This window comes from Gopherus evgoodei, chromosome 7, assembly GCF_007399415.2.
Source record: "Gopherus evgoodei ecotype Sinaloan lineage chromosome 7, rGopEvg1_v1.p, whole genome shotgun sequence".
In the NCBI taxonomy this organism is placed as follows: Eukaryota; Metazoa; Chordata; order Testudines; family Testudinidae; genus Gopherus; species Gopherus evgoodei.
In genome coordinates, this window is record NC_044328.1 from 99,733,898 (window position 1) to 99,757,930 (window position 24,033).

Genomic DNA, 24,033 nt, shown 5'->3' on the forward strand with positions numbered 1-24,033 from the left:
GCTCTGCAGTCCAATCTGTTCATAAAAGCAGCACCTGAGTATTTCACAGTTACTGTTCATCTGAGCTTAAATACTGTTACAGTGTGTTGCGGGGAGTCCTCTGGATTCTAAATATCTGTTTTCTTAAACAATCGACCACTGTTGCTGGGAAGTGAAGGGGGAAGCATGAGAGACAATCATAACAATTATGTTGGATCCACATACAAGTAATGTTCATTCTTAGTTTGCTTACAGAGCTCATTCTCGGAGCTGTGCTGTGCTGACCTCATTGCCAGTGCACAAGCAATGAAGTAAAGATCTAGGGGGTGGGCTGCATGCACTTCAAGCTTGATGTTTAGACATGCAAGGTGGACATAGTCAAGCACTTTCCAAGCGTTAATAGTCTCAACTTTCTCACGCATGATAGATTAGTGTTAGTCCTACTTCACAAATGGGGGCACAGAGCAAATGACTTGCACTGTAACTATGGGCAAATCATTGACCAAGATGGGAATAGAAACTTGCTCCAAGTCCCTTGTTTTAATCACTGTATGAAGAGCAAGAGGCAGAGATCCTAACTAGGGCTAAAGCTTCAGGTACTCAACTTGGAAGGCGGTGTGACCTAGTAGATAGAGCACTAGACTGGGACTCAGGAGAACTTGGTTCTGTTCCTAGCTCTGCCATTAGCCCTGTGGATGACACTGGGCACCTCACTGCCTTGTTTTTCCATCTGTAAAGTGGGAATAGTGATACTTGCTTCCTTTATGAAGCTCATTGAGATCTGCTGATGAACGATGCTGTATAAGAATCAGATATTATTATTTATTAATAATATATAGGATACTGGACTGAGAGTCAGGAGAGCTTGGGTTCTTTACCCAGCTCAGCTATTGACTTGCAGGGTGCCTCTGTTCCTTTTGTCCCTTGTCTATTTGGATTGTAATCTCTTCGGGGTAGAGACTCTCTCTGTGTACATATGGTGCCTGGCAAAGTCGGGAGAGGATGCCCCTGATTTTGGTTGTGGTTTCTAGGTGCCGCTAATGATGCAGAGTCCAAATGCTGCTCTGTCAGCAACGTTCTGGGCTGATCCTTTTGAGTGTTGGCTGTTTGCAGACTGTTCCTAAATCGTCTTGGAAAATGATTGTTTTCCCAAGGTTTGGAAGAAGGGGTGGTTCTTGCTGTCTGACCTTGGAAGTTGCTTCACCCCTCTCTCCATTCTCTGCCCTTAAAGTGGGACTGATCCTTGGCTTCCTCTTGGTGCAGTTGAGAATTGGTTAATGTTTGTAAAGCACTTGAAATTCTCAGATAAAAGGTGCTATAGAAATGTCAAATATTCTTTTAATCAGGAAGCAGTAAAGGGAATTAACACACGCACCCCTGCCCCAGTTCCTGTAAGTACACTATAAACTAGGAATCATGAGAGACTTTTCTTATCACCACCTAATGCTGAAAATGTCCATGGTGCAGGAAACCTCTCCCTGGCACTCTGTGTACTTGAGATAAATGGCGACTGGGGCCCAAGTTAGAAATGTCTGTTAGCCCTCTGGCTGGTTTTTCTGCATGACAAATCCAGTACCCTGACTTCTGTCTGCTCTGTGCTTGGTCACACATGACGTGGTTATCTGGATTCCAGAGGCCTCCTTTGGAAGCTGCCCATTTTTGTTCGCTTTAAAAACTCCGAGTGCCTGCATTTGACTCTGCTCTGAATGACAAACGTCCACTGGAGTTCAGGTTCACAGAACGTCTGGTGCTTTGGCTTGTGGCTTTTGTAAAGTGGGCTTGGAGCTATGCTTACTAAGGGCTTGTCTGTATACAAGTTGTACCACCTTAACGACACTGGGATAGTTACATCAATACAACAACCCCTTCCCTGCAATATGGATATCGTTATACCAGTATGAGATGCCTTTATTTTGGTGTAGCTATTCCCATGCTGGGAGTAAGCTGTAAGTGCATCCACACTAGTGCTTGTACTGGTATAATTAGATTGGGGTAAAAAATCTCACCCTAGAAGGATACAAACACTGTGTAGACAAGTAGTTCTCAAACTTTTGTACTGGTGACTCCTTTCACATAGGAAGCCTCTGAGTTCGATGACTCCCCCCCATAAATTAAAAACACTTTTTAATATATTTAACACCATTACAAATGCTGGAGACAAATCAGGGTTTGGAGTGGAGGCTGACAGCTCGTGACCCCCATATAATAACCTCGTGACCTCCTGTGGGGTCCCGACCCCCAGTTTGAGAACCCCCTGGTGTAGACAGTGCCTAATTAGACCAGAGAGTATTTGGGAGGGTATCCTTTGTTCAGTAGCAGCTGAACATGCTCCATCTAGCTTATGTTTCTTAGGATTCTGCAGTGTTCATTAAACTCAACAGTTGACAGAGCTAAAACAAGCAGGAATTAGTGCAGACTACTACTGGAATGAAAACCAAATGAGTGGCCCTAATCCTGCAGGGGGTGCCTATGGGCCCATGGATCTGATTGTAGGATAGGGTGACCAGACAGCAAGTGTGAAAAATCGGGATTGGGTGGGCAGTAATAGGAGCCTATATAAGAAAAATACCCAGAAATTGGGACATCAGGTCACCCTGTTGTAGGCTCAGAGTTCTAGTTTGTGACAGAAACTTTAGCAGTTCTGAACACACACTTTGAGTGACCTATTTTTAATCAAAATTGATGTTGACAAAATTCTTCCCTGCTCTACTTAGATTTAAAAAAAAATTCTTCTACTGTTAAGCTAATGTACTTTTTTTTTTACCATCCGTGCTGTTTACTTTTTGCACTTAACACAGGTTGGACAATTAAAACAGATGAGTCATTTTCACTTCTTGCTGCCAGTTTTCACTTTCTGGCTCTGGGTACAGTATGAGGATGCTGTGATTGGGTTTGTGATGCTGGTGGGAAGGCACCTGTGTTAACTTAATTGCTTTAAGAGTAGAACTATTTTGAAAACTTTTTAAAATAAAAATGTAAATTCTATGTCTAACCTAAACTAAGTTCCCCTCTAGGGTACATCTTCGTCAGGCCCCTCCTCCCACAAAAGATTTGTCCTTAACTCATGTTGTCTAACATGGGGTAAAATTCTAGTGATGTCAAGACAGTTTGTGGTTTTTAACATGAGTGATCAGGTTGGGGTAAACCTAGGGTCCCCCATATCTTTACCCATACCTGCTAATTCATGTCAAAACTACAAACTGTCTTGTCTTCACATATATTTTACTTTGTATTAGGTACACGAGTTAAGGACAAACCCTTTTTACTAGTGATGACAAAACTCTAAAATGGAGAAGAGATGAGGTATTTCAGTGCGTTATCTGGCTACACGGAAAATGTGAATGTAAGAGTGTGTGACATCTTCCTTGTAATCCAATTTTTAGTTGAGGTGACCTTTTCTAGTATAAGAGAGTCGTTATATAGTGTTTCAGATCTGGGTAAAAGTCTGTATAGGCTGCTTTCAGACAGTTGAAGGAAAAAGCATTTGGGGACGAAACCCTGCGGACAAAGGGCTATGAGGTATACATCGATGCTCTGATCATCGGGGCCTTGGGCACCTGGGACCCCTGTAACAAGCATGTACCGAGGACCTGCAGGGTAGGCCGTCGCTACACATGGCTCATGCGACGTCTAATGGTCTCGGACGCTATCCGGTGGTCCCGGGACATTTATACAGAGCACATCACCGGCCACCGCCAATATCGAGAGTAAGCCGGCGTGACTTTGCGCACCCACAATGAGGAAGAGACCTGAAGACTTCCTCTATCGGACCTTATCCCCTGAACGCACTGAACCGAACTGAACTCCACCATATAAGGATCATCCTATCCTCATTACTCGGCCCACTTATTTATACCTATGCTTACCTGTAATCCCTGTGTACCCTCACTGCTTGCTGACTGTATCTTGATTCATCCACCTTAAACCCCCTTGTTGGGGATACTGCAGACTGTATGTGTTATGCGCTATCCAATGTCAAAATACTAACATCCCCCTATACTCTGTATGGTACCCCCGATGACTATTAACTGAATTTTCAACGCTCTGTATCATTTATTTTTAAACATTTTCTTATGGTCTAAATACTGGATTTGTCAAGCTTCCGTGTGTGGAAGAAGAAATGCTATGTTGAAAGAGGATGTTTCTTAGCTTCTGCTTCAAATTACATATTGTATTGTACATACTGCTTAAACAATAATGTCCTTGCAGTTTTAGGGCTTGTTTACAGCAAGGCCACTGCAGCACTTCAGTGAAGATGCTACCCATGCTGATGGGGGGTGGGTGGGTGGGTTTCTCCCATGGGCCTCGGTAATCCACCTCATCAAGAGGCGGTACTTAGGTTAACAGCAGTATTCTCTTGTATATCTAGCACTGTCTACATGGGGGGTTAGGTTGGTTTAACTGTGTGTCACTTAGGGGTGTAGCTTTTTCACACCCCTGAATGACTTAGTTATACAACCTCATTTCCTGCCTTTATTTCTGTTTTTACTGTGCTGATTTTGGGTTTCTTGCCTACCAGCACAAGTAAGCGCTTGGGCTTTCTAGAATATTTTGGGGCCAGTCCACAGTAAAGTACAGTTAGAGCTTGTCTACACTGCGAAGTTGTTGACAAAACTTTTGTCTTCCATGGGTATTTTAAAAAGCCTCCTCCTGCCCTCCCTCCCCCCACGCAAAAGACAAAAGTTTTGCTGATGCAGGTGGCAGTGTGAACGTGGATTTGTCAGCAGGAACGCTCTCCTGCCGATAAAGCTAATGCTGCTTGCGGGGCTGGAAGTATTTTGTTGGCAAAAGTGCTGACAAAGTACCCACAAAGAGCGTTTTCACACGCTGACTTTTAGCGACAAGGCTTTGTTGACACAGCCTTGTCACTAAAAGCTGCATCATTTAGACAAGCCCTTACACTGAAATAGTCCTTAGCTGTGTCTACACTATCACTTTCAGCACTAAAACTTTAGTCGTTCAGGGGTGTGAAAAAACACCCCCCTGAGCGACAAAAGTTTTAGCGCTGAAAAGTGCCAGTGTAGACAGTGCTTTATTGCCAGGAGATAAAGCTCCCACTGCTTGTTTGGGTGGGTTTTTTTTTCCAGCGGGAGAGCTCTCCCACGGCAGTAAAGCTTGACTACACTGCTCATGTCACAGCGCTGCTGCGGCCATGCTGTAACGTGGGCAGTGTAGATGTACCCCTTGTCTTAGAGCTTAACTACATGTTTGTACTGCTCCTAGCACAATATGGTCCTGCTAGAGGCTTCTGGGCACTTCTGTAATAATAATTGAATCATGGAACTTGGTTCTGACAATTGAATTTCACAGTGAAGACAGGGTTTCATCCCTCCCTTAGGCTTTAGTCCAGTTATAGAGCATGATTAGGGGGTTGGTTGATGCAGGATCCCTGGCTTAGTTGCTTTGTAGCATGGCTAGGCCTTTAGAAATCAGCCTCTGACAGAAGCAGGTCTCGGGCTGATTTCAGAACTTGGCAATCAGCGATTCCTTGAGCATTATTTCTTCAGATGTTTTATTTTCTTCATCTTTGAAGTGGATTTTCTAATTTCTAAGATGCCCCTTGAGATGCCAGCGAAGGAACCAGCTGCTGAATTCAGCTGTTTCTCTAAGGCAAGGTAGTTCTTGGGGAAAGACTAGCTCATTTTGCTGTATTATCTGTAGAATGCAGGTTGCGGTGCTATTCTTGCTAATGAAAACAGCATCTTTAATGGGTTGCCTTTGGTGGTTTAACACTTAGTACTGTACTGCATGAATTTCTTGGGAGGAAAATCTTTGCCTTAATTACTCTGATCTTGCCCTTGGAGAGGGATGGATGCTAATTGATTAGGTGACAGCCCTTTGTTTTGGTCTAACTTGGTGTTTGACAAGTAGATTGAGGTAAGACTGTTTTGCACACATGCTTCAGTGAGCTAGTGTCCCAATAATTCATATTTCATTTATTGCAGAAAGCAGTTAAATTCTAAATTTAAGTTCAGTCCCGTGTAGCTTAAACCATATGGCAAGCTATGCCTTTGCCTTGTTACCACAGTAGTTTTTTGGCATAAAAGCCTTTTTTTTTTTTCCACCCCTTAAAAAATAAGAGATACTGTTAAACATGTTTTTTAAACCCACCCCTGTTTGAAACGCTGAAATAAATGCTTGTGAACTACAGCAGATAAGGCATTCTGCCAATATCCAACTGAATACAAGCTGTAAAACCAATCCCTTAATGATGAAGTGTCAAATACTAGATGTTAAAGCTTCATTAGGCATTTTTTTTTTTAAATAAACCTTTTAGGCTCTGAATAGGTTCCTCTGTTCTTGTAGATATTTAAATTATGGAATATCCCCCTTTGCTTGTAATTTTGTCCAGATAATATTTATCAGCTTTATGTGCAGTTAGCCTAGTACAAAAACAGTGCTTGTATAGTTTTAACTCTGCATGGCTCATATTTAAAAGCAAATCCCAACCTGTATATTTCTTAGTTGCTTAGGTCTCCATGTTGTGGTAACTTATTGATGTTCTTCCTGTGACACTTGAAAAATGTGAGGTCTGGAGCACTTGTGCCCTCAAATTTTGTGATTTTTTTTTTTCTTTTCTTGCTGACCCCAATGTCAACTTGATTTTAATTTGAGATGTTTCTATGAGTGTGTTCCACGTGGCTAGTGTTCGAATAGGCACACTGTATGACTCTTGGAATCTCCTGGCTTTCTCCCAAAGGAGGAGCACATAGTCCCAGTGACCTGACAAATGTTTTATTTGGATAATTATAATTTATCACCTTAAATTCATGGAAGGTGCTCTGATACTATGGTAATTGGCAGCAGTATAAAAAAGATAAATAGATTTTTTTCCCCTTGCAATGGTGTGGTTATCCTCCTTTCCAGTCCTAAATGTTTGGTAGCATTGCTGTAAACAGCTGCAGCACCAGAGGAGGCTGCATTTAATTGACAGCTTTATTGTTCATTTATATGACAGTAGCACCTGGGCCTGTATCTTTCTTGGGGCACCCAGTGCTAGCTACTTTACAGACACACACAGTGAGTGACAATCTTTGCTCTTTGAACAACACCTTTCATGCACCTTGGTGAAGTGCCTCCTGTGTATGTACCTTGTCATCCATTTCTTAAAAAAGTTGAGTGCTCTGGGGAGAAAAAGCAGAATATCGAAATCAGTCCTCACTGTCTCTTGTCTCGTGGAAAATGAGCTGCTGAAAACCTCCATCGGTTGGAGCTATGTTCTCAAAATCCAGAAAGCCTTGTAAAGAAACTAGTCTCATTCCCAGAATTGTCTGTCTGTTTTGAGAATTACAGTTGCAAGATTAGAACAAATCATTTGCTCTCAAAGCACCTGGCGACAGAAGATCTGCTGAAGAGAACGAGAATTTATTACTGCTTAGTGCAGATGGAAGGGTACCTGATTTTTGTGTCTGATGTAATTGGAACAAACATATGGTGCTTGCAGGAAAATCATGGAGGCTGAAACAAATACAGGGCATAATACTCCATATCAGAGATGGTTAGAAAATTTTGTTCTCGCCAAAATTTTGGCAAGAAATAAAAACCATTTTTTGATTCTGCAATGCCATCATGTTGCTTTGTAGAAGTTATAGTTTGGATTCCTCATGCTCCTCTGTAGATCAGGCTCCCTGGTTGGAGTAGATCTCTCATGATGCATTACTTTTCCTTTTTGGTCAGAGGAGGTGGTGCAGCATGGCAGTCACTGGCTGTGGGGCACCATGGAGATGTAAGGGAGCCTGGCCCATAAAGGAGAATGGGGACATGAGGCACCTGAACTATGACTCCCAGGAGGCATCGCGGTAGCATTTCAAAAAATCAGAATTTTCCATCAAAAGCGCACACATTTGTCAGTAAACTTTTTTGTCAAATATCTTAGAATATTTCCAATGGGTCAGCCCTACGCCATGCACTTACCTTTTCAAATGTCCTCCTGCTTTTTATAATGTAGTAGGTAGACATCCTGTTTTACAGATGGGGAAACTGAGACTTAGAGGTGGCATAATTTGCCTACTGCACTGATTGAGCCTGTGTCACAGTTGGGATTAAAACACAGATATTTTAGGCCTCTAGTCCAGTCTTCATCCCGTGCTGGTAATACTACTGGAGATGCTTGGATTAAAAGGGATTTTGCTAATAATGACTAAACTTCACCACAACCAGGTGAAATAAAGGATGTGCATATATTTGTGTGTGTAATATGTCACTTCACAATTCTTCCCCCATTAACCCCATACAATGCAGCCACTTCTAGAGTGAGTGATGGTGGAACAGCATGCAGCAACAATGTAGACTGTTCAGAGGAGGAAGCAAGCACTGTAGCAAATTGAGATTGCAGTGGAATGTACCTCCAGCATTTAAGCAATTAATGTTTTGGGTCCCCCCAGTCCAGATTTCCCAATGGAAACAACCAGCCCAGCACTCATCTAAATGGAGAGCAAACTGCTTTTAGCTGCTGTACTGGATGGAATCAATTGTTTGTTAGGACAGCGGGACATTGTGATGGAGTTGATTGACCAAGAACAACAAAAAGGCAGATGCCTGAAAGAATTGTGGGGTCAAAAGCAAATTGAAAGAGTATTTACAAAAGGATTATGTAGCTTGCCCAGACAGGGTAGGGGTGGAGAGAGGCCCAGGGCACTACAGTCAAAAGGCTCTTAATTTACATACAAGTGTGTTTAAAGGGGTTTGCACTCTGTCCTCTTGGGAGAGGCAGGAATCTGTCGTCCTCCTCCCCAACTCTCTGTAATACTGCTTAGTTGGCCAAGTGCCTTATGGAAATATGGAGGTGGGAGGGGAAAGAAGGGTTTCCAGTCTTCCGCTGAGGCAGCTGCTGAATGTGAGACTTGATAAACTCCTTGTCTCACACTGGAATGATCATGTGGAAACCTCACTTTGCTCCTCAGGCTTTCTCTTGAGTATTGTGGGGGGAGGGGTTGTTTGCTTGTTTTTTTTAGGGGGAGGAAGGATGGGTCCATCTTATTATTTTGGCCTTCATTTAGACTGGAGGTCAGTGAGTGTAGGGGCCACCATGGGCACAGTTACAAACACTCTGAGGATAAATCTTTTTGAAAGGAATTCATCCTGAGGCCAGCATCTCATAGGGAATTCTGGATAACTCTGGAGGAATAACTTTAAAAATCCTTAAATAAGCAGTGGACTATAGAGACTAGGGAAGAGAGAGTTCCTAGTATAAAGCCAGAAATGGTTGAGACAAAGCCCCCCTGTACTCCCCCCCCCCCCAAAAAAAAATGGTGATGGAAATGGCAAAGCTGGGGTTACAGAGTTACTGCATTTAGCCCTTGTCTCAAACACAAGTTGCATCGCTTAACAACTCCCCTACTGTGAGTGCAGATACTCCAGTGTAAAGGTGGTTATGCTGCTAATAGCTATTCCCATCAAGGCGGGAATAAGCTATACTGATAGATCTGCATCTGTACTAGGGCTTGTACTGGTGTAACTTAATTTTTTTTTTACCAGTATAGTTACATCTGTAACCAACAATTTGTCCTAGTAAAATCTGTGTGTAGACCATAGAGAGAGCTCCCTCATAGTAGGGGCAATGTGGTCTAGTACTGGATAGAGTACTGGACTGAGGCTCAGGAGACTAGGTTCAACTCCTGGCTCTGCCACTGGCCTGCTGGGTGACCTTGGGCAAGTCGCATCCCCCCTGTGCCTCAGTTTTCCCCTCTGTACAATGGGGTTGATACTGACCTCCTTTGAAAAGTGCTTTGCACTTTATGGATGAAGAGTGCTATAGAAGAGCCAATGGTGTAAGAACAATAACAGTATCTTGTATAGGAGGTTAGTAATGGAAATAACTTGTTGGATGTAACACAAGCAAGTCAGTGGCTGAGCTGGGAATAGAATCCTGACTGTCAGGCCAGTGTCCTATACACTGAACCACAGACGTTTTCCCAGTGACCGTTGTTATTGATACTACTATTGCTTGGTAGTCCCTTCCCAGTCACTTAGACTTCATTTAAGAATATTAGCTTGTGGGGAGTTAAGGGAAAAGGATTACTGGGGGCGGGGTGTAAACTGAGGCACAAAGTCCATCTGTCCCTTCTGATCTAGTCGCCAGATGTGCTGCCCAAAATCATTTTGAGCTGAGTCTCCGTCCTTCCATGCCTTGGAGAGAGGCTGTATTGCAGCAGACCATTGTGCCAAGGGAAAGTGAGAGGTAGAGTGCTCCTAGCCCAGATGTCCTGTGTAACCTTGGGCAACATTGCATAGTCTCTCTGTGCCTTAGTTTCCCATCTGTAAAATGGGGATTATAGCACTGCCTTGCCTCACAGGGGCTTAAGGATGATAAATGCATTAAAGATTTTGAGGCTCTCAGCTACTACCGTGATGGGTGCCAGATAAGTATCTATGAGCATGTCTGCACTACTCCTCTAAGTCGATCTATATTAGGTTGAGTTACAGCCACTGCAGTGGCTGATGTCCACACTACTCTCCTGTTGGTGGTGTGTGTCCTCACCAGGAGCGCTTTCACTGACTGGAGAGGGGTGCTGAGAGCCAAAGTGCTCGGCTGCCCCCGTGGGCTCTTGACTCCCCACTTCCAGCTGGGAGCAGGGGGTGAAGCAGTTGCCCAGGCTTCTTGCCTTCCTGAGCGGGTAGTCTCTGGGCAGCAGCCTGGCTGGGAGTGGGGACAAGGCAGCCAACAGCCGATTCTACATAGACATTGCATCACCCTAACTACACCAACCTAAATGCTACGCCTCTCGTGGAGGTGGAGTTATGGCGGTGTAGTAGGGCACTGGCATTGGCAGGACAAGGCTGTAGTGTTTACACTGACATAATTAGGTTGGCGTAAGCTGCCTTATGTCGACCTAACTGTGTAGTGTAGACTAGAGCTAAGATATAATGACTGAGGCGTTCCCTTGTATAATTCAATGAGACCCTCAAACAGATGCACTAGTATACTGGGATTTTATAAAACTCTTCTTTTGAACATGTTGACAGTTTGGTTACTCAATCACAAGTTATGAAACCAAAACTATAATTATGAGTTTCCGGAAACCACCTCCATAGCGTGTCTGCCGAGAGGAGGAAGAGTTGTTCAGAAATCCAAATGCCCCCTCAGTTGATTCTCCCAAGGAACTGAACGTAATGTTGCCAGGTTCCATCTGTTTCCAGAAAGGTTTTTGTTTCCTAAGTCAGCTGAGATGTGTTCTGATTGCCTATGTTTTCAAAGTACCTGTTTGGCTGGTCTGCTCATGTTTTATGCCTGATCTCATTTACCACCTCAGGCAAGTAGGTTGAAACTTCCCATGTTATTGAGTGCTTAGTCAGTTCCTTCCTTCCTTCCTTTCTTCACCATCTTCATCTGCAGTGGTACAGAGTTAAACTTTTGCTGTATGACTTTTAGGGGAGGGGCATCTGGGTTTGTAATCTTGTAGCTACTTGAGCTGGGCTAAATTGCTGTGTGGATGGGAATGTGAACAAGTGGTTACTCACCAAACCTCCCAGTGCTGCTGGTTTACTTGTTTTAAATATGCTTATCCTATTTAGCCACTTCCCAGGATGCTGAGATTTAATTAACCAACATTTGTAAAGTGTTTTGTGATCCTCTCCTTAGGTTTATCTTCACTGCAATTGCCCCAAGCCCCCTGCCATCCACAGTCATTCCTCTTGCTTCAGTTTAGACAACCACCCCAGTGGAGCTTTCAGCCTGGGCTACTCATGGCTGTGATTATGGGTTAGAGCCCAGGTTCTGCTTTCAGTTGGGCTGGTAACCTACAAATTCACATAGTTCTTCCATGCCTTCGCACAGGTCCCCATGTCTGCCCAGGACAGACAGATTCTCTGTTGATTCACTGGGAAAGAATCAGAGCAGCTCATCTTACCACAGCATAAAGAACCTTGGGATGTGCCCCCAGAAGTCCTGGCAACACACAGGGAAATGAAGCGCCAGTAGCACAGAGTAGCTCAGGTATGGTGCTTCAGTGTGGCTGCTTGTACCCATGCTAGGCTGTGACCTAGGGGGTCTCATCTGGACTAAGTGCAGTGAAGACAGATCCCCTAAAGAGAGCCGGGGTAAGAGCTGACACAGAAATCAGTTGGAAAGGTAACCTAGAAGGAGGGCTGGGTGAAGGAATTGGATTTGTGTCCTTTATTTGTTTCTTCATGATTTACAAAAATAGCCTGAAAGGTCTAATTTCCATTTGCTTTTGATATCGAAATCTCTGGCCTAAAAGACTCCATGGCTGGCTAGAGAACTCACATATTATGAGGCTGTAATCCTGTGGAAGCATCAACCCTACTACCGTTGAAGAGAAAAATCATTTCTTTCATTTTTAGAACCCGTGTTTGTGTTGGGTTTTTTTTGAGTGATTTATTAAAACACTTGGTAGAAAAGATACAAGAATTCCATGCCTCTTGCTTTGATTGTAAACTGTAGCAACCAAGCATGTCACCATCTTTACTGTATTTATCCTCATAGCCATCCCAGTAAGGTAGAGCAGTGCACTGTTATCCCCGTTATATAGAAATCGAATAGGAAGGGAAACAGACTATATATCTCAAATATAAAACTAACTAACTTGCTGATGGTCACATGTGGAGTCTGTGACAGACCAGGGACTTCAACCCCGGACCTCCCAAGTGCTAGGCTAGTGCCCTAACCACAGGACCATCCTTCTACTCTTTAGCTCTTAAAAGGCTGAGAGAGCTCCCCAGATGCAGGACACAGCCCCTTCCGCCCACTGAGTCTTTAAATTGAAAACATCAGCCTTGATACTTCCAGAAGGATGGCCTGTGCAGGGTCTAGCCCAGTGGTCCCCAACCTTTTGTGGTGGCGGTCAAGCATCCGCCAAAATGCCGCAGAATTTCGGCAGCATTTTGGCAGATGCTTGACCACCAGCCAGGATGTGGGCGCATTTAGATGCCCCTGCGGGCGCCATGTTGGGAACCTCTGGCCTAGCTCAATGGAGTCCTGGTCCATCAGTGGGGCTCCTAGGCATTACTGCCACACAGATATTAATAATAGCCCTTGAGATCTGGGTTTAATTCCTTGCTCTGCTAGACTCCTGGTGTGATTTTGAGCAAGTCGCGTCACTCTGCACCTCAGTTTCCCCATCTGTCAAATGGGGAAAAATAATCCTTCTTTTGTTTAGATGGTAAGCTCTTGGGGCCAGGATCTATCTCTAGCTGTATGTCTGGGCAGTGCCCAGCATGATGATGGGGGCGTTCTCATTTGGAGATCTGTGCAGTGCCTGGCACGATGGGGAGGACCCCCAGTCTTGGCTGGGGCATCTTGGCACTACCACAACATAGATACAAATTTTACAGGTTTAGATAAATAAAGAGGGACAAAACCATCTAGGCCTTCTTTAAAAAGAGTGGCACAAAGCCAATGTTTCCTGTGACAATTCAATTTAAAACCACCTATTTTTAAAATACTGAATGTACTTTACCTCCGTATTCCTGTTCCCAAGCTCCAGGAGTGGGGAGGAACAGTTGATTCAGGATTCCATTGTAAGGGGATGTGACATTGTCATAAAGGTGTCGAATGTTCAGCCCTTCTGAACACCTTTTAAAATTGCCATTCCCTGCTGAGAGGCAGAAATAGAATAGGAAGGCTAAGCCCTCTGCAAAAGTGTCCTCAGCGTGTTTTTGTAAAGGAGATGAAGAGGGTAGGAGAACACAAAGTTCAGTCTCAGATTACATGGTAGCTTTGAAGATCAGCCAATAAAACAAAATCTGTATGGCTCTGGGCATGCAGACAGTCTCCAAGAGGGTTTTCATCTGAAATGTGCTGCGACCTCTTTGACTCACCAAGGGGCTGGTCAGATCTCATGGCTGAGATGGAGGCATGTTCCAAGGAGGTTGTCATATAGCTGGAACCTTGTAGTCAGAGCAGGCAATTAATGAATCAGGATTCCTGGGTTCTATTCCCCATCCTGCCACTGGGGTCCTGTATCTTTCACTCTGTCTTGGTTACTTATGTGCCCCTATTACCATGTATTTATCTTCACAACCTTTGTGTGAATGACAGTGCTATTATCCCCATTGTATAAATGGGCACCTGAGGCGCTGAGAAACTAAGTGACGTGCCTGATGCCGGCCCCCAGGAAATCTGTGGTGCAGCATTGAATTGAAGCTGGGACTCAAGTCACTAACCACTGCACCATCCTTCCATCAACCACAGGAACAAGCCACTTAACCCGTTAATGAATCAATTTGTTATAAATTGAGCTTATTCCTACTTCTTGGGGTGTAGGTGAGGTTTGCTTAATGACTAAAGGTGATCGAAGATTTTTCTGGTGAAAGTCACTTTATAACATAAAGTGTTATGAGACAGGACATAGCAGTCAAAGGGGTTGGCAAGTTTCTTTGAGTATTAATGGGCTGTAGGATGTGTAGAAAGGAAGCTACCATAGAATGGTAAGTAGCATTCTTCCCAGCAACCACCTCAGATGTCCGATGACACTCTCTGGGAATGGAAAAGACCTATCTAGACCATCTTGTCCTAGCACGTGTAAGGGAGCTGTATAGGCCCAGCCCAAGACTGTGTGGATGGGGGTGTGGGTGGGGGGGATAGTTTACTGCTTTCCAAAAATCAAGTAGACTCAGTGAAGCACCATGATTCAGTGTTGATTTTGAGCCTAGTGCCTTACTGCAGAGAAGTATAGCATCCTGTATAGAACACTAGCATCACGGCCTTCAGGGAGGGTGGATTTGGAGCCACTCGCAAATGTTTGGCTTTTAACAGCTTGTGGAATTAAATCAGGAGGCCAAACGAGCAGGATTTTAGTTTTGTGACCAGCTGTTTCGGCAGATCTCTGGGGAACACGATCTAGAACCAGACGAGATGATCTGTGTTCGGATTACTGCCTTCGCCTCAGTAAAGAGGCGTGGCCGGGGAGAGAAAGCAAACTCTGCACGTGCAGACGCATCCTTTCTGGGTAATGCCTGCCCCAAATAAGAATGTGCAAAGACAAGTATTTGGGAGCCACTCACTCAGTCTTTGTGGATGGGTTGGAGGAGCCGGTAATGAAACCATTGCCACTTCTCTTGAAATTCCCTGTGTCTGAAAACAAAGACCAAGAACTGCTTTTGAAGTCTTAAAATGACTGTTCTAGGTTGGGGACTGATATTGTAAAAGCTTCTTTCTGTGATGTCTCCCGGATAAACTGTCTGCCTCAAAATCCTTTGAAGGTTAGAATTAGAGGCAGAAGTGGGGAAAACAATTTAGGCATAGGCACAACTCTCAGCTGAGAGGGAGAATGAAAGGGGAAGAAATTATGCTGATGGCAGTTGCTGAAGATAAGACCTAAGATCATGTGAACTAAAAGGGTGATGGGGGAGGCTGGTGTTAACCAAGGGGACCCAAAGAAATAGAGAACTAGAGATTCAGTTGTCTGGGACTAAAACTGCGCTATACAACACTGGGAACGCTGTCAATTGTGACCATTCCAACTGTGACCTTGTTTGGTTTTCAGCCATCAGAATCTGTTGGCTGACATTTTGCCAAAGTGACTAGTGATTTTGGGTGTTCAATTTAAGATGCTTTAGAGCAGCCTGATTTTTCAGAGAAGTGCTGAACATCCACCCTCTTTATTGCTCTTCACTTCTAGAAATCTAGGTCATTAGCTGCTCAAGGATACCATGGAATACTTACTCGCACCACTTAAGTTGCAGTGCTTCCTCAACCCATCCTTGAGTCCCATTCTTGTGATCTAAGTCTCCCCTTTCCTCCTGTTCTGCCCCAGCCCTGAACACAGCGCGTCCTTGATAATTTTTGTGAAAGTAGTAGTATCTTAAGTTCCTGGAAGGATGCCAGCCCTCTTCTGGTGGGGAGAGAGCACCATCATGGGGTGTGTTTTTCCCCTGTGTGTTTAATTTTCACAGCTTCCAGGTTTCTCACGGTGCAGCTGCTTTTGCTCTGCACTGCCCAGCTGCAGGAAGTTCTGTTTTTAAAAAAACAAATCTGCATCCCCTCTATGCCATGGTGGGGAGAAAGGGGCGGTGCCTCAGCACAGGGAAGTACCTCTCAGTTCTTGTATGGAGTTGGGACAAACCGGAGTTACCAGTCATGAGAATCGGGAGCTAGCCTGTCTAACAGCTCCTGATGACTGCCTGGATATGGAAGAAGATTAATGGGCTAGTGAGTACATGGGACTGTAGTTAATTGCCATCTCAGGGTTGTGCTTTTTTGGATCTAGCTGGGTATTTGCAGGCTGCAGCTGTCACACCTATTCTAGCTCCTTCTGAGAAGTGATAGGAGCAGCAAGGTGTGTTGCCTTTTTGTCTCTGAAATAATCTGGGATTTCTCAGTGACAAAACTGTAACTAACACCCTAGCTTTCATGTAGGCTGGGTGTGTCAGAATTATTCTTAGAACCCCTGATGGGACACTGAGTTTCTTTAAACCAGTTATTTCTTTCCTGGCATAAGCATTTTTCAGTTGTCTTTGTTCATTCCAACTTCACCCCCCTTTGCTCTGGGATCTTATTGACCAGAATGACATAAAGCCTCTAATTAGCCCAGTGCAAACTGCACACGATCATTCTCTCCCTTTGTTCTTAGAAGCCAAGAAATCTGCAAATCAGGATATAATAGGAGCTACCAGGGGACAAGCGTCAGTGGAATTGGAATTAGGGTGCCAAATGGGAGTCTTTGAGCAAGGAGCATGTGCAGTCTCACCAGTAATGGCGCTTTTTATATCTCTAGCTGTTTTTACTGATGATGTATATGGCATAGTCCGACCGGCAGAACTGACTGTGGCCCCATGTTATTTCAGTAATGGTGAATAATCCACGCACTCAGTCTTTTCCCACTTGCAGTAGTGCAAAACCTGGGAGATGGCTTAATGCTCGGCATGTTATGTTTGAAACTCCCTAGAGTCAAAAGGTAGGATCCTAGGAAGGCTGGTTTGGCCCCCTGTATCTCCTTGTACGCTCATTCTGTAGGGTGGCACCAGCTCGTCTCACTGAGTGGAAATTAAACCACCTGGTGCTGTTCATACTTGTAACCGTTTGACAAGATGTTATGGGCCTGCTGTTTTTGTGTGGTTGGTTACCAGGCTGCTACTCTAAGAATCCTTGGCATTTGCCCCGTGCCTTCAACCCAGGCTTTTAGAACTCCCCCGTCTAACCCCAAATCTTGTCTCTGGCACTGTATTATGAGGGTGATAATAAACAGCTTCATTTGCTAAGGCAAAAATAATTCTCGCTGGAGCAAGTACGATTTTGCAAGTCTACATGAATTGAGCCTCAAACATCCCTGTGTGTAGGGGATATCCGCTCTATGTAGACAGGAAAAGCAAGATGTGTGAAGTGACTCTACTCTTATTCTGGCAGTCAGTCTGTGTCAGAGTGGGGATTAGAAATTGAAAGTATGGCCCCAGCTCAATCTGTTAGGCCATGCTGCTTCTGAAAGGAGACTCGGTGAACATGTTGCAGAGAGATGTGTGTGCCTTTTCTCCCATATTCTGGGTCCAGCACAGCTACAACAACTCTGCTTTTTTATGTTTGTTCCTTATATTTATTTTGGTAGTACTAGAGGCCCCAACTGAGATTAGGGCCCCCATTATGGTGTGCACATTAGTAGTAATACTTCTACAATAGTCCCTAGAAGCTTCAACTGAGGTTAGGGGCCCCAATTATTGCGTACCACCATACTGCCCTGAGGACCTCAATTGATTGCAGATACAGGTCTGTCGCATCTTACGCTGGGGTTACGTTCCACAGTCAGCGCTTAGAGCGAAAATCGCGTATAGTCAAAATTACATTGAGTGTAGTGGTGGGCAGAATCGCCAGCACTACAAGTACAGTATTAAAATTGTTGTTTCTCTTTTTTGTGTTGTTTTTTGCCGACCACGTAACGCTGAAATTGTGCATGTTAAATGTGTGCAAGATGTGACAGACCTGTACCCATTAAGGTGTCTGCATTCATAGTACTTGGAGCCTTTAGGTGCTACCATAATATTAATAAAGTGCACCTCATAATGGGACCCTGATCTCAGTTGGGGCTTGCAGGTGCTACCCTAGTACTAAGATTGAGCCCTGTTGTACCAGGTGCCATCCAGACATGTAAGGAGACAGAGTCTCTGTTCTGGAGAGCTTGCAGTCTAAATATCAAGCTCTAACTGCTGAGGGACCCTTTTGTCTTGTAGTAGTAGCCTCCATGCCCCATAGTGATTGGAAGCAGTTCCTGGGATTCGGTACGCATGCTGCCCTAGGTCTGCAGAGGTGCTGAGCCCCAGCACTTCCCTCTGCCTTCCATGGGAGTTGAGGGAGCTCAGGCTTTGTCACTTTAGCCAGCACAAATATCTGCTTTGTTTCCTTTGACGCTTGGCCAGTGCTGCTTTTTTTTACTCAAGTTATCGCTGAAGAATGTTTTGCTTCCCAGTAACCTTGCTTTGTTAGCACAAGGAGCTGTGAAAACTTAGCAATAACTCCAAGGTCACTTGGTCTTAAGCAGCATCTGGCATACTAGTAAGTGCCAGTGATAGGTATCTGCTTTATGCTTTGGAAAGATCTCTTGGTATTTCCTTGCTAAAGCTCCCAATGGCTTGTGTGGTGGGATTTGGCTTTCCTTTGTCTCCCCTTCTCCCAACACTCTTCCCCCCGCCCTCAGGTTTTTAATCCTTTTGCCTGTAAACAAGTTGAGTACAGTGTGCCTGCGTGGGTTCATGTGAGCGCTGTTATCTTCCAGCCATGCGGTTGGTGTTGGAGTTTGAGATACTGCAATCAGCTGGCGAGTTAAGCTATCTTAGTAGGAGTGTTGCAGAGTGTAGCTGAAGTGATGAGGCTGGAAGATCCATTGACAGCTTTTGTGGGGAACAAGTAGGGGGTGAGCGGTTATATGTGGAAGATGCACCAAGAGAAAGTGTGGAGGGGATCATGGACTCTTCAGTATGGTTGGCGCAGTCTTCAATCAGCTCTGTGCTCCCCTTTCCCCTCCTGGGTCCCACATTCTTTCTACCACTGCTTGTGCTGCAGCACTGGTTTTCTGAGAGCAGGGGCATGCCTCAGCTAACAGGTGACTGGTGCATGGGAAAACACAGGACACTTCCCCAAATGGTTGATTATTAGGGCAGCAGGAGAGGCAGGTGCAGTTGTTCTGGTTGCATGGCTAGGAGTGCTATACTGCTTTACAAGGTGGAATGCCTTTTCTCTGAGCCATTGACAGCGGGGAGCTTGAACTGAGATTTTGAGTTGTTTTTTTTTAAAGTCCCAATTCTCTTCCTGTCACATCTTATCCCACTTCATATTTATCTGTGTGCTGCGATCCCACCAGTCTTTCTTCTGGCCCTCTGCTTGATTTCACATTAAGGGCAAGCATAGTGCTTAAGAAACTGTTCTAGGTGTCTGGTCTGCAGTGCACCAAAGACACTCATGCAGAATTCCTTTCAGGGAAACTGCAGGGAGCCGTGATCTAGGGAGAGCGAGAGCAGTGCTGGCTCTGCATTTTTACTTCAGATATCATTTCATTGGTTTTTTTAAATGGATTTATTCTTGCATCAAACATAGAATTATAGACTATCAGGGTTGGAAGGGACCTCAAGAGGTCATCTAGTCCAACCCCCTGCTTAAAGCAGGACCAATTCCCAACTAAGTCTTCCCAGCCAGGGCTTTAAGCCTGACCTTAAAAACCTCTAAGGAAGGAGATTCCACCACCTCCATAGGTAACGCATTCCAGTGCTTCACCACCCTCCTCCATGGAAAAAGTTTTTCCTAATATCCAACCTAAACCTCCCCCACTGCAACTTGAGACCATTACTCCTTGTTCTGTCATCTGCTACCAATGAGAACAGTCTAGATCCATCCTTTTTGGAACCCCCTTTCAGGTAGTTGAAAGTAGCTGTCAAAACCCCCCTCATTCTTCTCTTCTCCTTAACTTCACATTAAGGATAAGCAGGAGGCTGTGCAGCTTAATGGTTGAAGCAGGGAAGCTGGGAGTTAGGATGCCTGGGTTCTGTCCCCAACTCTGTGAAGGGAGGATCTAGAGCTTAGAAGACGGTGGAACTGGGAGTCAGGATGCCTAGGTTCTAGCCTCAACTCTAGGACTCTTGTGCTCAGGCGACCACAGAGTCCAACCCCAGCTCTTCCATTGCCTTGCTGAGTAAGGTTGAATGAGTCGCTTCACGTCTCTGCCTTAGCTTACCCATTGGCAATATGGTTACTAAGCTCTGGGCTTTCCAGAGTGCTGAGAAGCTTAATTAAAGTTTGTAAAAGACTGCACACTCCTTGGATAACGGGTCTTAATATGTGTGCAGCAGTGGCGTGTGCAGCAAAGCAATTTTGGATGGTGATGAGAGAGAGGTTATACTGAGTTCACACCTCATAAGGCCATAAAATTTTCCTTTCTCCGGGAAAGCAGGTGCTATGTACATAAGCAGCAGTGGGATGTTTTATTTCCAGGGGACACAACATTGGGTTCGTTGCAAGCTGCCATCAAGAAGATAAATGCTGTTGGCACAAACTGAGCCTGCACATTAAGAGTAGGATATACTTTGCATCTCTCTAGCCTATGGAAGAGAAAAGGATATACTTTGCATCTCTCTAGCCTATGGAAGAGAGAGTATCTTGAACCAAGGGTATGCCTGATTCGTATGTGCTGCCCACCCAGCCTACTGGGGACTCCGTGTTCAGGTAGACTTGTCTGAGAAGTGACACTGACGTTTCTCTCTTGCTGCCGTGCCTCTGCCGCCTCTGTTTGTGAATATCCAAGAGCGTGAGCTGCAGGCTTGGCAAGCTGCTGTTCCCATATTGCTGGCACGCAGTCTGCCGCCAACGGAATGGTGCATACACAGTTGTCCTCCATTCCCTGGCCGCCTCACCAGTTAGTTGTTGACTACAACTGGTATCTCCCCAGGCTAACAAAGGAACTGGGCTAGCCCCAGAGTACCAATGAACACAGTTCTAGTTATCACCGTGGCTCTAACTAATCAGCATGTGCCTATGCCCAAATACTTCTGGCCTTAGCATGGCTTCCGAATAGCATCTCTTATTAACGAGGGGCAGAGACCTGTGTCCATAAAGCACCATGTATACTGAACAGCACTCCATAAATAGTACTCGACACATCTGTAATGCCCTTGAACAAGCAATTTACAGTGCTCCCTATGCTCCAGCACGGCAACTTCACTGACCTCCCTCACAGTTTTATAGGCACAGAGAGAAGTCCCAAGGTATTGCAGCGGATCGGTGACAGAGCTGAGGGTGGAACCCCAGGTGTCCAGATTTCCATTACTGTGGTGTGCTGACCACTGAACCATACTCCCTGTATATCATGGGTTGATCAGCTGTGGGAGTATCTCTTCCAATTAATAGCACATGGTAGCTAGCTATTGGTAACCATGTTTATTGTAGTGCCTAGGGACCAACCAGAGTCTGTTGTGCACAGTGTAGCTCTGCATTTTCTGTAGCATTTAACCATGTGTTTAGGTGAATGAATAGGGTGACCAGATGTCCTGATTTTATAGGGACAGTCCCAATATTTGGGGCTTTTTTATATTGGATCCTATTACCCCCCCCCCCCCCGTCCTGATTTTTCACATTTGCTATCTGGTCACTCTATGAATGAATGCAGAGCTGGCTCAGTACAGTGGACAGGGAAGACACATGGGATTCCTTTCTTCTTTATATCTCCATTTCTCTGTCTGTAGACTGAGGACCATCATTCATACTTTTTCTTTGTAAAGTGTTTGGAGTTTTCTGGATGAAATAAGAAGAGCTGAATTTTACAAGGGGCATAGGTAGTTCCAAGGATGGTGTGTTTTTTCAGAGCCTATGGTAGAGGGTGAATAAAATATCTGCAGGCTGGTCATATAAAAATTAGTAGTTCTAGTAGTTGCATGTTAAGTCTTGTCTTGTCAATTCATTACAGACACTATTGGGTGAGAGTTTGTCAGTATCATGAAAATGCTATAATGCAGTCATCTTCAAAGCCTTCATTTCCTGTTTGAACCGAGTGGGAGGGAAGGTTAAATAAACGGAAGAGGTTGGGAAGAGGGTGTTGCATAAATGGGGATTTTTCGCTTTGCCCACACTATGGAAGACAAACACAGCTGAAGCTCCAGCAGGAGAGGAGCTGAGCATGTAGCGTGAGTTAACAAAGATTCCAGACTGTTGTCTCCACTTAATCTGTCGCTCCTGCAGGTGAACTCTCCTCTGAGGAGCATTCTGTACCCTGCAGCTGGATCATGGGCAGGTGCCTGTCTCGTATTGCTAATTCTAGAGCAGGAACCACGGACCATCTAGAGACTATATGCCAGAGCAGTGGTCTTCAATCTTTTTACACACAAGATCACTTTTTGCATTTAAGATCAACCCAGGATCTGCCCTGCCCCTGCTCACTCCATTCCCCCCTCCCTCGCTCGCTCTCCTCCACGCTCACTCGCTTCCCCTGGTCTAGGGCAGGGCATTGGGGTGCGGGAGGGGGTGCAGGGTCTGGGCTGGGGCCGAGGGGTTCAGTGTGGGGGGGGATGTGGGCTGAGGCAGGGGGTTGGGGTGCAGAAGTGTGGGGTGCAAACTCTGGGAGGGAGTTTGGATGCAGGTCATATGGTCACACTGCCCTTAATCTCATAGAATCCACTGGCCATTTCATGAATTTTACTTTTTATTAGTGTCATTTGTGGTTTATAGATCCAAAATCCTTCAGGAATTGTCACAAATCAGTGTAACATTCTCAACTGTGTGATGTGCTTTGGCTGAGCCTGGAGCAGGAGGTTGGGGTGCAGGAATGAGGGGTGTGGGCTCTGGGAGAGAGTTTGGTGCAGGAGGGGGCTCTGGGCTGGGGCAGGGGGTTGGGGAGCAGGATGGAGTTTGAGGTGTAGACTCCGGCCGGGAGGCCCTTACCACAGGCAACTCCCAGCCGGCAGTGCAGCCAGGCTCAGCCAGGCTGCCTACCATGGCTGCACACTACTGGCCACTGGCATGTCTCAGCGGCCCCTGGAGGGAAGGGGGCCAGTGGGTCTCCATGCACTGCCCATTCCTGCAAGAGCTGCAGAGATAGTGCTGGAGGTGAGGGCAGCACATGGAGCTGCCTCTCCTTCACCCCCAGGGGCCACAGAGATGTGCCAGCTGCTTCTGGGGTGCGACGGGGGGCCATGGCAGGCAGCCTGCCTGAGCCCGGCTGTGCTGCCGGACTTCTAGCGGCCCAGAGATCGCGATAGACTGGCAGAGGCTCCAGGATCGACCAGTCAATCGCAATTGCTGGGTTGGTGACCACTGTGCCAGAGCATCTAAACATAGATTCCTACATTTTAAGTCTAGAAGGGACCAAGAGATTATCTAGTCTGATCTCCTATATAACACAGGCCTGATATCATACAGTTTCTCCTGCAGAGAGCCTAGTAACATGGAGAATTGACAAGATTTGTGTAAGATAGTGCGTGTCAGACAAGTGTCACAGCATTCAGGTTCTCATGATCTACAGTGGGGAGGCAGTTTGATCCAAAGGCAAGAGCACTGGACTAGGAGATGGAATTCTGTCTTTTATTCAGAGTTCTGCCATTGACTTGCCATGTGACCATGGACAAGTCATTTTGCTACTCTGTGCCTCTGTTTCTCTTCCCCGCCCTTTGACTGCATCGTCTGTTTGGATTGTAAGCACTTCAGGACAGGGATTTTCTCACTGTGTCTGTGGAATGCCTGTGGCAGTACTCATGCAGGATTCTAAAGTAATTCTAGGTGACATACACTAGTACAGATGAGACTTGATCCTTTGGGGATTATACAAATATGAGTCCTTGGGTGAGGTTTGAAATGAGATTCAGAGGGTTTAAACAAAGAAGGGTGTTTTGGATTTAGAATCTGGTATGGCTGTAAAATTCTGGAACTGCTCACGCTGAGAGAACAACTGTTAGCTACAGCTATGCTCTCCAATGGCCAGAGGGGTCCAATGTGCTTCAATATTGCTGCCTAGCCAAATAATAGCAACTGTGGAATAGCTTACCCCCAATGCTGAAGCTTTTCACACCAGAAACTGACAAACCCAACACTCTCCCAGCTACAGTTGAATTCACTTTGGCCTGAGCCACGTTAATGGCTAAATCCTCGTTTAGCCATCTCAGTGTTGACATGTTTACAGCCTTGCTGTG

General features: G+C 45.3%; 1 protein-coding gene across 9 annotated transcripts in view; it reads left to right on the plus strand.

Annotated features, from left to right (window-relative positions):
- The window catches only part of MARK2 (microtubule affinity regulating kinase 2), a 115,183-nt gene that overhangs the window by 16,058 nt on the left and 75,092 nt on the right, over positions 1 to 24,033 (plus strand). Inside the window, exon 1 of one of the 9 annotated variants that reach the window (XM_030570953.1) lies at positions 16,070 to 16,090. The exons of the other annotated variants lie outside the window; for them this stretch is intronic. The gene's annotated coding sequence lies outside the window, so the exon portion shown is untranslated. Of the gene's footprint in view, positions 1 to 16,069; positions 16,091 to 24,033 lie in introns of those variants that run through there. 9 annotated transcript variants of the gene reach the window in all.